Here is a 14,577-nt window from a genome sequence, read left to right on the forward strand (position 1 = left end):
GCGGGAGGGAAGAAGGTGCACGGCCACGAAACCTCCTCTCCCCACCTGCTTGGGAAAGTGCCCATTCTGGGAAGAAGGAGGAAGAAGGGGAGAGAGGAAGGAAAGGAGGGAGACATAGGTTTAGAGTTACAATCCCACTACATCCTTTAAATAACCCTCAGTAGTGCTGAGGACTTCTGTGCCCATTTTACAGATGGGGAAACGGAGCCTCGGAGGACTGAAATGACTTGGCACAAGGCGCACACTTTGCCCGGGGGCAGGTCTAGGGGTTCATACTCAGATCTGCTCGACCCCAAGCCGGTGTCCCCTCCACTCTGCCTGGCTGCCTAGAATTTTTTTTTCTTTTTAAACAATTGTTTTTCTTTTTTTTTCATGTTCAAATGGCAAAGACACAAACAAACAGAATTTGCTGAAACTTAATAGCAGACCCGCCTCTTCCATCAATTCAGTTATAAATCGGCTCTGCAGCGAATTCAGAAAAAGCCCATGTTGTTTGTTTAAGACAGTTCATTGGTGATAACCCACCGGGGCTCCGGGAGAGGCTGTTGATATACAGACGTTTCTGATGAAAAGCAGTGAACGCACAGAGGCTTTTTCCCTTCCCTCTGCTCTTGAACTGATCGTGTACATCAATTTAGTTCTAATAAAAACGTTCATGGCTTCAGTGAATCTTCACTTACGGTTGAGGCCCTTTGGGTGAGTGGATCCTGTGAGAAGCAGGGGTTTGGCCTGGGGGTGGGGTCCCCAAGAGAAGGACAGGGCAGCGGGTAGGGGAGCGGAGAGGGAAGTAGGGGCACGGGAGGGTGTGGAGGGGCCCAGAGAGCGGGGGGGGGGGGAGGGCACAAGAAGGGGAACGAGGAGGGGGAGCAGGGAGGACAGGAGTGAGGTGGGACGGTGGGGACCCAGGCCTGTCCAGGGACCCAACAGACACAGAGATGAAAGACTCTTCTGAGAAGCCCGGAAGCCTCCCCCACCCTCTCCCTGCAGCAGAGGCCCCAAAGGAGGGGCTGCTTGGAAGAGGAAACGGGATGGGGGGTGCTGGGGGTCCGAGGCCTCCTCCTCGGGCCTCCAGCGCCCAGAGGTCCAGTCCGGGAGTCCCTGACCCAGCTGCAGGAACAAGAAGTCGGGGAGGGCGTGCGGGTCCGGGCACCGGCCTATCTCAGGGCCCGGCGGCTGCACTCTGGAAGGATGCGCGGCGAGGGGGGCTCACCTCGGCCCCCCACAGACCGCCCAGACCCCCCACCAGTCCCGCAGCCCCGGCCCCAGCAGGGCCCCAGCCCGAGTGAACGCTTACCCGGGATTCCGGTCACGTCGGAAAAAGGAGCCTGCCCCACGCAGGAGGGTCCCGTGTGCACGCCCGCCGCACCCAGAAGACTTTCCCGAGCCCCTCCCCGTGGGGCTGCCTGGGTCACTCACCAGGGTATTCATTCCCCTGCTCGCTTGCTCGAGGGGGGGGCAGGGAACGTGGGAGGCAAAGGCGGCAAGAGCCCCCAGCCCCGCCACCCCAGCCGGGCCCAGAGAAGGACGCCTGTGCTCCGTGGCCCAGGTGGATGTCGGCACCAGCCGTCGATGCCACACACAGCTTCGTGTGCACGTGGAGCCTGAAGCTCGCTCCACGGGTGCCCGGTCCCCACGCAGCCGCCACCCTGGCCCCGCGGCCTGAGCACAGCGGTGGCAGGAGTGGGGTCGGGCGACCGGTCTCAGGGGCCCGGCTGGTCTCTGGATCCCTGCATTGACACCTGACACGGCTGCCGTTTCCTGGGGTCGCCAGGTCTCCAAAAGCCCTGCTGGCGTGGCTTTCTTATGTGGCTCCTCAACTGTTGGCGGTTATCCACTGGATGGGCCGTCACAGTGTCTGGGGCCTGCATGTTTCCCTGGACGGGCCCGGGGAACCCCTGAGGCTTGGGAAAGGAGGCAGCAGGACATCCCACACAGCCCCAACCTTGTCTCTGGGGGTGCGGTTTTCCGGGGGGAAGGGCCCCTCCTCAGAGCCCGGGGGGGGCAGCAGGGCAGGGACGGGCTCTCTGTGCCCTGAGAGCCAGCCACGGCTGCTTCCTGGTCGTGCCGACCCTGGGCCCTGAGCTCCTCCAGCTGGAGGGGTTTAGTGCTAGTCCCGAGACTCACAGACCCCCCGAAGGAGCTCGGGGAGGCCCCCACATGTTTGGGCACCAGGAACACAGTGTCCCAGCTGCCCTCAACACCCATGTTGTGACCCACGGCACCTAGAAGCCACGGGGAAGCGTCCTGTCTGCAGGTCTGCCTTGGTGCAGGTGCCTGCCATGTGCACCTCTCCCGAACCTCAGCCTGGGTCCTGAGTCCACCCGAGGGTCAGCCCCGGGGCACTGAGGAGGTCAGGGCGACTGATCACCAGCCACGCCCCCGGGCGCACATCACAGGCGCCCACAGCTGGCCCGGGAGCCGCGTCACCTGCCTGCCGGCTCAGGAGCCCGACCACTAGGTGGCCAGGCCCTCACGACGGCCTGTCCTGCACACACAGACCTTCGTCTCACCAGGCTGGTTTCTAGGGGTGAGGCTCTCCACAGGCGGGGCTCTCGATACAGCCCGGAGGGCGGCCTGGGGATGGCAGGGGCCTGTGCCTCTGCGCGGTGGCACTTTCCACCCGGAAAGCCCAGGGCAACAGGAGCCCCAGAGCAGGGCGGTGGGGGGGATCCAGGCGAGGGTCAGAAGGCTCGGGAGCCACAGCCACCAACTGGCTCAGCGATGCCTTCCGTGGCTGTGGGCCGGCCAGTGAGAAGGTCTCCCCGCCAAGATCGTGGGCACCTGGAACCTCGGAAGGCGACCTTGTTGGGAATAAGGTCTTCGCAGGTGCAATTGGTAAAGATGAGAGCCCGCAAGTCAGGTGGGTCCTGACCCAGTGACAGGTCCTTGTAGGAGGAGGGGTTGGGACACAGACACGCAGAGGAAGAAGCCGGGGAAGACGGAGGCAGAGGCGGGAGGGATGCATTACAAGCCCCGGAGTCAGTGGCACCAGAAGCTAGAAGGACTGGAACGGAACCTCTCCCCAGTCCCGGAACCGCCCCGCGTGACAGCCTGCTCTCAGACACGTGGGCTCCAGAGAAGAAGCACCTGCTGGGGTCAGCCACCTGTGTGTGGTCCGCTCCCATCTCAGAGACGTGAGGTGAGTTGTTGGCCGCACAGAGCATCGTGGGGACACAGCAGGACCGAAGCCCAGCCGTTCGCCGTTCGCCGGACACGTCTGAGTGGGGCTGCGGCTTTCGTATGTATACGCTGACACACACCCCCAAGCGGACCCCCGTGGCCTCCCACTCTCTGCCTGACATTCCGGAGCAGCCACGCCTGCGCACGTCCGACGCCCCCGGAAGGGCGGCAGAGCAAGAAGTCAGGTTTGCAAATCCTGGTCCGGAAGATGTCCGTGCTGGAGACTGCACAAGGATGGGGAAGAGGGGCTGCAGCTCCGAGACCCGGATGATGCCTCCCACTGGGAGGAGGAAAGTGGGGGGGGGGGGGATTGGCAGCCATTTGCACCACAGTCAGGTATTTTAGTGTGTGGAATAGAGTCCGTAGTATTACAGAGGACACCGATCCCACAGAAACCGCCAGTTGCAAACTATGAGAAGGAAACACGCACCGGCATTCGTGCATCCAGTACCCAGACCGATCGGCAGGTGAGACAGCCACGAGGGCCACGCTGAGTGACCCCCCGCGGGTTTCTCCCATGACGGCCGCGTTGCATGATTTCCACGTGACGCAATCGCCAAGAGCGGGGCGCTAAGCAGAGTGTGGCCAGCCGCCCCCGCCGGGCATCCTGCCCGCACACGCTCTGCCCTCACGCACCTGCCGGCTCTGCAATCCGCCCCAGGGAGCCCAAGCGGCGCAGCCGTGAGCGGCCGGCCGCGCGTCTCCACCCGCCTTCTCACCTGGCTGTTGCCTGCGAACAAGGGTCCTCGCGGGCCATTTAGTGCCTGTTTTCACAGCTTCGCGGCTTTTGTCGATGGCGCACTGGCACTACGAGGGTCAGGCGGGCCGGTGTCCGTCCGTCACGCCTGCGAGGCCGGAGACCCAGGCTGGGAGGGTGATGAGGAGGCCCCCGAGCCGCTGAGGCGATCGGGGCCTCAACGCTCGAGGAGTGTTCTCGCACGCACGTGGCTCCGGCGGTCCAACTCGGATGCCCGGGTGTGCGCCGGGCCCGGGAAGCAGGGGAGGGAGCTGCCGGGAGCCCGGGGGTCTGAGAGCAGGGGCGGCGGAGGAGGGGGTGGCGGGGGCCCCGGAAGCCTGCCCCGGCCGAACTGCAGCTGCACGGCCGACGGGCACTTCCTCTCGCGGTAAGAGCGGCCTCTCCCGATGGCTGGAGTTAATTAAACCGACCGCCTTGAGGAATCAGATGAGAAGCCTGGTTTGTTATTTCTTCTGCTGTTTTAAGCAGCTGATAGTCATTTTAAGATTAAATTAAGTGGCTTATCTGTGCTAATTCGAATCGACAGGGCGATCCGTCTTCTACGACTAATTGATCGCGGATCACTTACAAGCTCACTGTGGAGCGGGGAGGCCGGCCGTGGAGCGGGGAGGCCGGCCGTGCCGCGGGCTTGGGACTGATACCCTGGGTTCGTTTCTCAAAGGTAACAGCCGCGCGGGCTCCAATTTTTGTCCTTTGGAACCTCAGGACCCGCCTCTGAGGTGTCGTCCGGTGGGGGGAGCAGCGTCCGCACGGACACCCCGTCCCCCCGGCAGGCTGGCTCCTGCGTTTCAGGTCAGGGGGGCCTGTGATAACAGGTCAGGCGGGCAGGACCGGCCAGGCCGGAGGCCAAGGCGCCCGGAGCACCTGCGGGCTGGGCTCACTTCTTCCGTGCAGGGGCGGGGTGTGTGTGTGTAGGGGGAGGTGCACCAGCGTCCTTGTGAAATTATTCGAAATGAATAAGAGTCAGAAAACGCTTTCTTGAATGCGCATTTTATCCGATGTAAATCGTACCTCAACAAAGAAAAACTTATTTCAAAACTGCATAAAGCATAATTCTGCTTAGTGAGTGAAATGTGTTCGTACGTGCACGCCGAAAGGTTTGGAAGCAAACGTACCCCAACACCACAGCACATCAGATTTTTCGCGTCTTATTTTTGCTTTTCTGTTTTAACTATAGTAAGAAAATAATATTCTATCGTCTTCCCAGAATTATAATTGTTATGGTATCTATAGCAATTATATTAATTTAGATTTAACTGTTGCTATAAATGAGATAAACTATTTAAATTAACGGCGTATTAATTATATAGTTATTGCCAATAACTAATAATTAGAGTGCTTAAATTATATAGCTATAGGGGCACCTGGGTGGCTCAGTCGGTTAAGCGTCTGACTTCAGCTCAGGTCACGATCTCACAGTTCGTGAGTTCGAGCCCCACGTCGGGCTCTGTGCTGACAGCTCGGAGCCTGGAGCCTGCCTCGGATTCTGTGTCTCCCTCTCTCTGTCTGCCCCTCCCCTGCTCACGCTCTGCCTCTCTCTGTCTCTCAATAATAAATAAACATTAAAAAAATTATATAGCTATCATTAATAACTGCACAATAAGATGATGGCTATGTTATTCACTTAAAATAGCCAGCCCCGGAAGTTCCGAGCCGGCTGGGGCCAGAACCCGCACCCCTTTTCTTAGAGCAAAAAGGTATCGTCCTACCCACCGCAAAGAACCATACCGAAACATACAGAGAACCTCCGGGTCTGCGTGGAAAAGTCACGTGGAAAAACGGGCAGGCTTGATCAGACCTCGGCGGGGGAGGCTCCGTGCCGGGGGGGCGGGGCCGCGTACGGGACGTCCCGGCGCACAGACCACGGCTGATCTCCCCGCAGTTGCGTCACCGGCATCTCGAACAGGCTCGGGGGCCCCGGCCTCCCGAGAAGCTGCGGGACCCGACGCACGCGGCCCTCAGAGGTCGCCGCTGCTCCTACGGGAGCCCGGGGGTGGGCTCACCGGGCGCTCCGGCCGCCTTGGTACTGTCGTCCTCCCGCACCCGCCCGCACCGCCCCCCGCTCTGCGCTGCCTGCCGTCCCCTTCGAGCAGCCACGCACGCTAGCAAAGCCCGGAAGGGCCCCCCCGGGCGTCTCCCGTTCCCGCCAGCGCATGTGGTGCGTGTGCGCCTGTCCGCCGCCTCATCGGACCCTCCGGTGGCCCCCCCTCCGGGCCCTCGGCGCCCGGCCTGCCGCGGCGACGCTCCGGTGTGCGGGGTGCTCCCCGCCACCGCCGTGAGCGCACACATGGGTCCCAGCCCCCAGGTGCCTCCGACCACAGCCCACGGCCGCACCGCTTCTGGGCCTCTGTGGGGATTCAGCCGGCGCCGTGAGCCCGGCGTCTGGGACCGTGTGTCCATGCGGCCGGCAAGGCCAGCGGCCCCGATCTCCACAAGAACCGGGGTCCGCAAAGCCCCAGACGACGCGGGGCATGGAAACGGACGCTGGGCCAGGCAGCCGCTGGGGGCAGCGGGCAGGAGCCCCGTCCTCGAAGCCTCGCGTCCGTCCTGGCACCGGCCGGGGAGAAAAGAGCATCTGCCTACGGGCCAAGGACACGGGGGCCCGGTGATGCCGGGGGGTCGGGGCGGCAGGACGGACCCTCCCCCACAGCCTCAGGGGCAGCTCGGCCCCGCCACACCCTGGCTCCGGGCTCGTGGCCTCCGGAGCCGTGACAGGACAAGCGTCTGTTGTCTGAAGACATCAAGTTGCGGTCGCTTGTTACGGGGACCCCGGGACCTGGGTACACGCCGTCCGGCCACCTGCGGGCGTCCTGGGGGACTGCCTCGTGGTGCTTGGCGTCCAGCCGGGACCCCCGTCCCAGCTTCAGAGAGCCATTCCGCCACCATCTTTAATCTGTAAGCGTCTGGGGAGGCCCAGCCCCAAGAACCAGCCGAGCCATTTGCCACCAAAACACACGACTTCTGCTGGAGACGAGCTCTGGATGTGTTCTCTCCTTTCCCAGCATTTACATCAATCGACAGCACAGCGTCAACGGACACCTTGTGTTTCCTGCTCGTTGTTTGCTTAACGGGCTCGTTTCACTTGGCATTTGGGTCCACCTCCCTGTTTGAAGAAACTACAAAGGGCGTGTGTCCACCAACGGAGCTGACGTTCTGGTAGAACTCGGCAGAAAGAAAACATAGAGCAGGTCCTCTGGCTTCCGCGTTCCTGCACCTGACTTTCTTTCTCCGACAAATCCTTTCCACAAAAAGCCCCATCTTTTGGTCATTTGTGACTCGGAAATCTGGTCTTGTGGAAGAATGGGAGTGTCTTTCCAAGGAGAGCAGAGACCCACTGTGGGAGAGACGGTCAGTCTCTCTCGGCCGGGAGAAACGGGGAACTTGACGAGACAGCATTTAGCTATTTATCCGTTTTTCTCACACACTTAGCCCCTGGGGAAGCATTTCAGAGCCTCCAGGAGATCAGGACCAAGTGTCTCAGACTCCCTTACCCTTTCCTGGTGACCCCAGGATGGCTGCTGCAGCTCCCACCATCACACATACTTTCTAGGCAATGCAAATGAGGAAGAGGAAGGAGGAGAAAGCAATGGTGTATATCAGAGGGACAAAGGCTTTCCCAAACGTCCTCAGGAGACTTCTGGTTTTGTCTCAGGGGTACGCGTTTCACGTGGCCACCTCCCGCTGCAAGAGAGTCTGACAAGCTTGTTGGCTCAATAGTAGAGAACAGAAAACAGGGCTGGACAGATGCTGGTTAAGCCAGTCCACGGCATGGTCACCCCGTGGTTCCGAGCGGGGCGTGGGAGGCGACCCTCACAGCTGCCCCATTGTCCCACCTGCTGTCTCTCTGGAAGGCCGTGGAGGTTTCTGGATTGTGGAAAGAGGGCCCCGGGTGGACATGCTGTCACATAGTGACAGTGACAGGGATAGTGGGGATGGAGGAGGCCCCGTGGACTTCCCTACGTGAGACACCCCGGGTGGCAGAGGTCTCCGGTCCTGACCCCCTTCCTGGCTGGCCCAGGCTCCCCGCCCTTGGCCGGGCGGCCGGATCTGCTGTTAACGCCAAGGAGTCGTCCAAACGGGGACACAGCTGCCCGTACAAAGTGGTCGGGGCGACCATCAGGCATAGCTAGTATTTCACGTGCCCCCGGCTCTCCCAGTATTTCCTGGTCAGTCTCTGGCGGGGAGGGGGGCTGACTGCCCCTTGTGGCCTGTCCTTGGCCTTCCCGTGGGCCTCGCGCGTGCACCAGGCACCCAGCAGGTGCTCCGTGAATGTGTCTGTGGGGCAGTGATGCACCTCCCGCTGCCCGCGTCCCTGTGGCTGCTCCACGACCCCGGCCGCGACGCAGCCTCTCTCCTCTTGTCCAGGTCGTTCTTCCAGAAGCCATGGTCACAGAGCTCGGGACGGCCCTGGGCTCACCCGGAACCAGCTCTGCCCGGAGACTTTCCCGCTCTTGGTGTTGAAAGGACCTGGGTGGGTGGTGTCGGGAGAGTGGCTGTGATCGGGCCCGGGGAGCCAGTGGCTTCACCACACGTGCGGATCCACAGGGACCCGGGAGCCGGCCCAGGACGACCGGGCAGCCCCCACGCTCCCCTCTGAGCCGGAGGCAGCATCGAGGAGACAGGAGGGCTGATCGATCGCCTGTCCCACCAGCTGACGGCAATTTACTCGTGAGGTCATTAGGTCTGGAAAGGAAATCACGTTTCTCGTCCCATCGCCGCCGACCGTGGGTGCAGCTCGAGGTCTGCCTGGGAGGCGCCCGGCCCAGAAACCCAAGAACGTAAGTGTGTGATTAAGAATTCCTGTAACCATCAGAAAGGCTAATTAATGGCACTTTCCGTCGTGCAGGGAGAGAGTTTGCACCTTTAAACACGGGAAATTAGACTCCAAGCAAAGACAGACCGCGGAGCCAGTGGCCCCCAATTGCTCCCAGGTATTGACCGGGGCAAAGGAAAGAAAATTTAGCGCGGAATCAGTTCCAGAGTAAGGCTGACTGATGAGATGCGTTTGGGCTCTGTGCTCATCAAACACCAAGCTGGTCTATAAATTCCCCATCTGGGCTGGGGGCAGACGCCAGACTCTCCCAGTCCCTCCCCCAGCCCCCACCCAGCCAGGTCTGCCAGCCTCCCCACCCCCATCCCCAGCCCCCACCCCCCCAGCACCCACCCAGCCGGTGGAAGGCTCCGAGCCTCAGAGACTCAGAGGCCCCCTGCCTTTGCTGTCCTTTTGGAAAGAGACATGAGGGGTGGGCTGGCAGGGGCATCCTCTCGGGAAGCCTACTGTCCTTCGTCCACGGCACCCCCCTTCAAGCCCAGCCACACCCCCTCGATGGCCCAGAAGCACGGTGGGGGGGGGGTGCTCAGCAGACCCCTGCATCAGACACACAGGAGGTCTTGCCACAGACGTGCTGGGCAGTGTCCCGGGTTGAGGGCCACACCCCAAAAGAGGCTTTCCCACCGCTGCCTGTGCCTGATGGCGCCTGGGACCGGCACCCGCTGCCCCCCAGCTCCATGAAGGACCGGACAGGACTGGGGGAGGGCCGCGCATCAGGGGCCCTGAGACAGGCCTCGTGTGCACCTGCAGAATAAGCAGGCAGAGGAGGCTGCCGGGGCCCGCACGTCCGCATCTCTAACCAGCCGAGGGTGACCGCGAGGCTCCAAGGACCCTGCTCAGCCACGAGGACCTAAGCCGCAGATGGAAACCCGCCGCCCTGCGGCCACCCTCCTGGAGCCGCCCCCTCAACGGGAAGGCAGGCATCCCAACCCCCCCAGACCACAGCTTCCTTCACTGTCGTCACCCCTGCTTGTGGGGGCATAGGATGCCCTTCACGGGCCTAGAACGGCCTGTGATGTCCCGCGTCAGAGCATACGGTCCGCAGGTGGGCTCCCACTTACTTCTCGAAGCAAATCATAGGGAGACCACGTGCCCTTCCAGTCCCGCGTGTCCGTGGTGAGAGAGCCAGAACCTTCCACGAAGCCTCCACGCCGGATCACGCGGGGTCCTCCCCGAGCCCGCCAGCTCCCTTCCAAGGCCCCTGTGCCCTCCAGGCTGCGCCACACCGCGAGACAGAGGTCCCGCCACGCGCTGCGTGTGGAAAGCCAAACCTGTCCCTCCGCGCCAAGGCCACGGAGGTGGAAGCCACGGAGTGTCCTCCGGGGAAGCCACGCGGTGCAGGTGGGTGTCCCGCTCGCCGCGCAGAGGCTGTCGAGGAGGATGCGGGGGACGACCGTCTGCCCTTCGCTACAGCCCTTCCGCCCACGCTGTCGCCGTGGCTCTGCCGTCTACAACCCCAATCCCTCCCCGACCGGCACCCTGGGCGTTTCAACGTCTCCATGGCGTTTCCGTCTCTGTGTAACCGGCCAGGTTAAAATGAGCTGGAACCGGAGTGGGTGGGCCGAATCCCTGTGACTGTGACCCTGTAGGGAGGGGAGCCGTGCGGTGGCCGGGACGGGCAGGGCCCCGGGGGGAGCACAGCCCTCCGACACCCCACTTTCTGGCCTCCGGGCCGGGACAGGAGACATTTCTGTTCAGCCCCGTAAGCCATCGGTCTGTGGGCGCCGTGGATGGCTAGCCTCGAGGGGCGTGTCCGCTGCTCCGCTGAGGGGGCCCCTCTGCCCTCCTGGCCCCCAAGTCCCAGCCCCGGCGGAGGCCTGCTGACCCCGAGCGGAGGGCCCCCCGCATCCGGCGTGGTGCTGAGGCCGGGGACCAGCAGGCCAGGGAAGGGCCACGAGCGGAAGCTCAGGGGTCAGTCACCGGTGTGCCCGGGCCCCTCGTGGGGACAGGAGCAGAGACTCGAGGCTTGGGAGGGGGTGGCTGAGGCCCCCGCCGGCCCGGATCCGGGCTCCAAGCCCAGACCCAGGCCCCGGCCGCTGGCTGCCCCTGCCGTCCGTCCCGAGTCCGTCACCCCAGCCGTCACAACACCGTGTTTGCTCTCTCACGGCCCCTCTAGCCAGCGTCATGGCCTCAAACCGCCTGCATCCGCCCGGCAGGGCCTGCAGCCGGTGACGGTGGCCCCGGAGGACACCTCGCCACCCCGCAGAGGCGGACCTGAGCGCAGAGCGGAGGGAGGCGCCCGGAGGCAGCCGGGGCTGGGGCGGGGACGCGTCCCGCCTGAGGCCTCCCCTCGCTCTCCTCTCGCCCCCCTCCCCCGGGGCCGCCCTGCGGTGGGCTTCTGGGCACGGAGCGGGTGCAGGAAGGAGGGTGGGAGCCAGGGGCGGAGGCGGGGAGGGGAAGCCGGGGCGGGGCCTCCCCTCCCCTCCCCTCCCCAGGGAGCGCTGACTGTGCGACGCGGAGAGCCAGGTGCCTGGCCACGCAGCCCGCAGGGTGGGGCCCCCAGGCACGGGCGCCGAGGGTCAGGAGCCCCCGCGGGAGGGCGCCAGAGCCACCTGCAGGGACAGGGGCCGGGGCAGGGCGCACACCGGAAGCGGCACCCGTGGTCGGTGTGGGTGAGCTCCCCAAACCCGGGTAGCAGCTTGGAGCCCCGGGGGCCCGCCTTCCCTGACCCGGAAAAATGGGGGGAGAACTCGAATTCGTCTTGCACGGCCGACCTGACCCTGACCCGGCACGATGGGAGCCCGGCGGGCAGGGCCTCGTCCCCTCCCCGGGCCGGGCCGCCAGCCCGTCTGGCTCCAGGAGGCTGCGGGACCCCCAGAGACGGAGAGAAGAGCCCAGAGGAGAGCTTCCGCCGCCCTCCCTGCGGCCGACGGGCTCAGCCTGCGAACCGAGGCCGCCCACCCTCCCGCCCTGGGCCGAGCCCCGGGAGACGCGGGGACCCACACAGCCTGGTCCAGGAGCAGCAGACTGCCACCCCCCCCACCCCCGCCCGGGCAGCTCGCGCCCAGGACCCTCTCCGAGAGCCTCAGCGGGCCGTGCCGCCGACAGACACGGAAGACGCCCTCACAACCGCCCAGCTGAGCCCACTGAGGCTGCGCCCGTCCCGGCCTACGGACGGTGCTCACCCCACTGAGAAAGAGCGTCCAAGCCAGCAAGACGGACCGGGGCTCTGCCCCCGCCTCCCTGCCACCCCCTCCTCACTCCACTCTTGGCAAGAGCGGCCTCCGCAATGGTCTCTGGTGCCCGAGGCACACTCCTGCCCCAGGGCCTTTGCACTGGCGAGCCTGTTCCTGGAGCCCTCTCCCCGTCACCCCACAGCCCCGGGTCTCCCCCCTCGCCCTCCAGCTCTGCTCAGACGCCCCCTTGTCTAGCGCAACAGCCCTGCTGGCAGGCTCGTCTCCCTTTCCACCTCCAGGGCGCTGACTGCCTCTAGAACCCCAGACTAACTAAAGTCCCCTCACCATCTGTCCCCTCCACCGCAGAACGAGCCCCAGGAGGGCCGGGACAGGAGTCTGGCGAGCCCCCTGAGTACCCCCACTTCCTGGGACACCGGTATGCACACAGCAGGCGTGTGCGCGAGTGCCTGTTGAATGAACGAGCACTGAGGGAGACAGCCCTGGAGGCCTTCGCCCCCTTCCCACCCGCCTGTCAGCAGCCACCGCCCATGGCCCCCAGACAGGTCCCCAAGCCCCCGGCCCCACGGCCACGAGTGGGGTCTGTGACCACCCCCAGGGCAGCTCCAGGGCCGGCTCACATTGTGCAATGCCGCCTTTCTGGAAGAATCACGGAACGTCTCCACGACTCCCCCCACCCCTGCCCGCTGTGTCTGGCCATCCTTCCAGGAGGAGCTGGGGGCCCTCCCCACCACCCCAGCTGAACGGGCCTCCATCAGAGACAGAGCCTCCTGACCAGCCCCTCGGAGAGCTCTGCCTGCCAGCGGTGTTTCATGAGAACGCATCGATTTTGTTTGTTGGGCTAAATGGCTAAACGAGCGTGAACCCAGCCTCCCTGGCTGGGGAGAAGCCAAAGGCCTGATCACACACACCAAGCAGAAACACCAGGTGACATTTTCCGTCTGACGAGTTACGAGGCTCCTGGGGGCCGGGCGGTGGTGGTCTGGCAGGGGATGGTCCTCCCTGCGGGGACAGGGATCCTCCCATCTTGGCTGGAAGGGAAGGACGGTCTGTGCAGGAGGAGGACCGTGGTGTGGGCACAGCCCAAGGTCTGCGCGCCCGCCCCCACCAGCCCCAGGAGGCCGACCGGCCAACTACCTCACCTCGTGCAGGAGGAGGGCCCCCAGCGGTGGGGTCCGAGCCCCCCTGCCCACCCTGCACCCCTTTCCTGTCTCAGCACCTGCCTCCCCGAGAGCCGACGGCAGCCTGAGGGCCACGGGTTCCCTACAGCAGAGATCTTGTGGCAAAAACTCTTTCTGCCCTGCAGTACGGGGTGGGGGGGGTGCTGAGGCTCGGTGGCCAGCAGGTGCAGGAAGCCAGGGTTCCAAGCCCACACGCTCTGCCCTGTCCACGCCGACCACAAGCCCACCCCAGCGACACCGGGACAGCACAGCAAAGCTCCCAAGGGGCTGGGACGCGCGGGGAGGCCGGTGTGGCGGGCTCGCTGGCCCCATCGTGGCCTGAGAGGCGCTGACGATGGGGTCTTCCTGGGGCCCAGCCTCACCCCACCCTCCGAACACCAGCTCTGGGCCGTGGCGTGGCCAGGCCTCTGCCACCGTGGGACCCACGCCGGAGCCTGAGCTGGCCCTCCAAAGACTCGACTTTGCCCCAGACGGTGCGCGGGAGGGCTGTTCGCACAGGTCTGCTGGGAGCCTCGCTGTTGTTGGACGGGCCCTTTGGGAATTGTGTGTGTGTGTGTGTTTAAAGTTTATTTTTGAGAGAGAGACAGAGCATGAGCCGGGGAGGAACAGAGAGAGAGGGACAGAATCGGAAGCAGGCTCCAGGCTCCAAGCGGTCAGCACAGAGTCCGACGGGGGGCTCGAACTCACGAACCGCGAGATCATGACCTGAGCCGAAGTCAGACGCTTAACCGACTGAGACACCCAGGAATTGTTTTCATTGAACAATGAAACCATTGGAGCCATTCTAGCTTGTGTGGCCACCCCATGGCATGTAAATAAGGTTAGCTCTCAGCCCAATGCCACCCCCTCCTCCCAAAATGCACCCCCAAGACCCCAGGGGCAGTGAGGGGGTTGGGGTCACCCCAGGGGAGAAGACAGTGCTGCCAGGGGCCAGCATCTTCCTGCCTTCGCGTTGGATCCTTGCCCTTTGGCGGGAGGTCGAGCGCTTCAAGCCCACGGGTATGGTCATCTAAGCCGCGTAACAAGCCATCCCGGAGTTTAAAGCAACGACAATCACTCTATCATCTCCCTGGTCTCTGGGGGTTGGAACACGGGGCGGCCTGGGTGGGTCTGGTGTGTGCCACGGCTGGGGCTGGGCCGGCAGGGCCGGGAGCCGCCGCGTTCTGGTGACCATCTCTGTATCCTCACGCAGACCCAGCTCCTCCATGCCGTCAGGAGCACGTGGCAGGGTGGCCTGGGGACCCCCCGCTCCCACAGCGGCTCAGGACCCGGAGGTGAGTGTCCCAAGAGACTCTGCAGAAGCTGGGTGGCCTCGTCCAACCCACACTCATCGAAGAGCAAAGAGCAAGCCCGATGTCACTGGTCACCAGGGAAATGCTCACCGGAACCTACTGTCACAAAACAGCACACAACGGAAGTTGGTGAGGATGTGGAGAAACCGGGACCCAATACCCTCCTGCTGTGAAACCAGTGTAGGGTTTCCTCGGAACCTTG

This window comes from Acinonyx jubatus, chromosome D3 (assembly GCF_027475565.1).
Source record: "Acinonyx jubatus isolate Ajub_Pintada_27869175 chromosome D3, VMU_Ajub_asm_v1.0, whole genome shotgun sequence".
Classification (NCBI taxonomy): Eukaryota; Metazoa; Chordata; class Mammalia; order Carnivora; family Felidae; genus Acinonyx; species Acinonyx jubatus.